Genomic DNA, 3,867 nt, shown 5'->3' with positions numbered 1-3,867 from the left:
AAAAAAAAAAAAAACCATAAAACCATGCACCACATGGCTTCCAGACCCTTTCAGATGCTGTGACTCTGTGACTGCTAAGCCCCAGCTTTATGAAAGATGGGAACAGGACAAAGAATAGTGGCCACCTCAAGAGTCCTGCTCTATTTCCCCCATGACTACCTCTCATTTGTGGTTCCAGTTCAGGTTGTTTTCAGCCACCAGCATGTCCCCAGCCCACCTCTCACCTTGCCCTCTGCTCCTACCTTTGCTCCTGTCTTGAAGGCTCTGAAATCAGCATCTAGGCCTTAGGGTCTCAAAGCCCATGTGGATTCTAAGTCATGAGTACAACAGTCACCTCTCTGTACCTGAATCCAAAAGGCAGGAGACAGGAGGCTTTCTCCAGGTAACATTCATCTGCCTAACTCTCTTCGGAGATCCTTTTAGCCTCTGGAATTGTCCTGGTCCTTTTTTGGATGCAGGGCATATTTGATTTTCTGGGGTTGCCAATCTCACCTGCTGGAAGATGCTCAGGACAGCCAGGATACAGTACAAAACCTGCCCTCTCCGTTTTTTTTCTCCTAAGAAACAGGGAAGGCAGGCAAGGCGGGCTTCCCACCCCACAAGGCATGCATGGCTGAATTCTATGAGCTTTTGTTCCAAAGAATTTATGAGAGGCATCATGGCCTTGGCTCATTCTAGGAGCAAGTCAAGAGAGCACAGTTATGGTGCTGTGAGTGGTGTTTCAGGGATAGGGAGCTGCATTATAGCTGAAAGCAAAGGCTGCTCTTTCCCTTGGGGCTAGGAAGGCAGGGCAAAGAAGAGCAAGACATTCCCTAGGGCCAGGCTTGGTAAACAAGCGAGACTAAAAGCTGACAGGCTAGTATAAGGTTCTCAACCTTGGCTGCAATTCTAATCACCTGCAGAGCCCTTGTAAACCCCTAGTATCAAGACCCTACCCCACATCAATTAAGTCAGAATCTCTAGGGTACAGGCAACAGTGTTTTCCAAAGCTCCCAGATAACTAATACTCCACTAAGGCAGAGAACCACTGGTCTAGGAAGGAAGGCTGGCATTAAACAGGATGTGGGCATGATGATCTTTACCCTCAGGTAGGGCCTCGAGGCCTAAAATGTTGGAGTCTAGTAAGCTGGACCCTTCTGCTCCCGGAGGCCACAGGGCCCCCTCTTACCTACCTGCACATCCTCCACACACATCCCACACACACACACCAAGCACCTATTGTAGGAAAGCAAAACAGAAGGCTCAGGAACCCAGCTCCAGGGAGGGGAAGAAGCATGTACTCTAGACTAGAATCATGACCCTGAACCTTCTAGTTGTGTGGCCCTGGCAACCCTTTGAGCCTCAATTCCTCCTCTGTAAAGTGAAGGTAGTAGGCCTGGTGCGGTAACTCATATCTGTAATCCTAGCACTTTGGGAGGCCGAGGCAGCCGGATTACTTAAGGTCAGGAGTTTGAAACCAGCCTCACCAACATGGTGAAACGTTGTCTCTACTAAAAATATGAAAATTAGTCAGATGTGGTGGCATGTGCCTGTAATCTCAGCTACTTGGGAGGCTGAGGCAGGAGAGTTGCCTGAACCCAGGAGGTAGAGGTTGCAGTGAGCCGAGATCACGTCACTGCACTCCAGCCTGTGTGACAGAATGAAACTCTGTCTAAACATTAAAAAAAAAAATTGGTGATAGTAATACCTGCTTTGAGGTGGTTGCAAGGAGGGCAATGGGAAGCACTGGGTCACAGGAATTGCTCCAGATATGAAGCTGCTAGCAGCAGCAGCCACAGCCCCAGCTCCGTCTGTCAGCTCGGACAAAGCTCTAATGGACATCCACCCAATCCCTTTGTTTTTCACCTGAAGACCTCAACATCCAAAGGAGAGAGGTTTGCTCCAGACACAGCCTGTGAGAATCTGAATCTCCTGCCTCTCAAGCAGCTTCAATCACAGCGGTCTTTTTGTATTGAACTTCAGCTTTCCTCTTTCAGCAAAACTCCTAAAGTTACCATAGGGTAAGGGATTCTCTCTCTCTCTCTCTCTCTTTCTCTCTCTCTCTCTCTCTCTGAGATGGGAGTCTTACTCTATTGCCCAGGCTGGAGTGCAATGGCACAATCTTGGCTCACTGCAACATCTGCCTCACGGGTTCAAGCAATTCTCCTTCCTCTGTCTCCTGATTAGCTGGGATTACAGGTGAGCACCACCACACCCAGCTAATTTTTGTATTTTTAGTAGAGACAGGGTTTCCCAGTGTTGGTCAGGCTAGTCTCGAACTCCTGACCTCGTTATCTGCCCACCTCAGCCTCCCAAAGTGCTGAGATTACAGGCATGAGCCACTGCGCCTGGCCTTCTTTTTTTTTTTTTTTTTCCCAGACATGGTTTTACTCTGTCACCCAGGCTGGAGTGCAGTGGCACGATCACAGCCCACTACAGTCTCAACCTCCCAGGCTTAGGCAGATCTTCAACCTTAGCCTCCCGAGTAGCTAGAACTACAGGCACACGCCACCATGCCCAGCTAGTTTTTTGTTGTTTTTTATTTTTTGTAGAGACAGGGTCCCACTGTGTTGCTTGGAATACAGTGTGAGCCACCCTACCCAGACTACTGGGGCTTCTAAAGCAGCAAGCAGGGATTTAAAAATACCTTTAGGATATCTTATCGGGCCGGGCGCGGTGGCTCACGCCTGTAATCCAAGCACTTTGGAGGCCAATTCAGGCGGATCACCTGAGGTCGGGAGTTCAAGATCAGCCTGACCAACATGGTGAAACCCCGTCTTAAAAAAAAAATAAAAAATTAAAAAATTAAAAAAAGGATATCTTATCTGAGATGCCTGATTGATCCTTAAAGCAGAAAGTGTGTTCAGCCAGTCTGGCCTCATGGCTTCAGTTCCCTTTGATGTTCCTGATACAGAGAAGGTTTGTTACCTTGATGGCCAGGGTGTGACCACCCCAAGGCTGATGATTAGATAAGAAGATGTCACTCTGCCTGGGCTGAGGTTAAGAAGTGGGTGGAGTGGGCAGGGAAGAGAGACTCTGGGCTTTCCATATAAGCCTTTTTGTATTCTTTGACTTTTTTCTTTAGATGCAATTTCGCTCTTGTTGCCCAGGCTGGAGTGCAGTGGCACCAACTTGGCACACCGCAACCTCCACCTCCTGGATTCAAGTGATTCTCCTGCCTCAGCCTCTGGAATAGCTGGGATTACAGGCATGCATTACCACGTCTGGCTAATTTTGTATTTGTGGTAGAGATGGGGTTTCTCCATGTTGGTCAGGTTGGTCTCGAACTCCCGACCTCAGGTGATCCACCTGCCTCGGCCTCCCAAAGTGCTGGGATTACAGCCCGTGTATTCTTTGACTTTTAAGCCCATGCCCGTGTATTCTTTGACTTTTAAGCCATTGAGTATACATGGCTTTTTTTCCTTTTTTGAGACAGGGTCTCACTCTGTCACCCAGGGTGATGTGCATGGCACAATTGCAGCCCACTGCAGCCTCAACCTCCTTACTCAAGAGATCCTCGCATCTCAACCACCCAAGTACCTGGGAATACAGATGCACGCCACCATGCGAGATAATTTTTGTATTTTTTGTGGATGCGAACTCTCACTGTGTTGCACAGGCTGATCTCGAGCTCCTGGGCTCAAGCAATCCTCCTGCCTCAGTCTCCCAAAGTGCTGGGATTACAGACATGAGCCACTGCATCTGGTTGAGCATGTACCAATTTAATAAAAATAAAATTATACTAAAAAGTAAAGCTATAGGCTGGGCATGGTGGCTCACGCCTGTAATCCCAGCACTTTGGTAAGCCGAGGCAGGCAGATCACCTGAGGTCAGGAGCTTGAGGCCAGCCTGGCCAACATGGCAAAACCTCATCTCTACTAAAAATAC

This window comes from Cebus imitator, unplaced genomic scaffold (genome assembly GCF_001604975.1).
Source record: "Cebus imitator isolate Cc_AM_T3 unplaced genomic scaffold, Cebus_imitator-1.0 Scaffold0, whole genome shotgun sequence".
NCBI classification, from domain to species: Eukaryota; Metazoa; Chordata; class Mammalia; order Primates; family Cebidae; genus Cebus; species Cebus imitator.
This window is presented reverse-complemented; position numbering follows the sequence as displayed.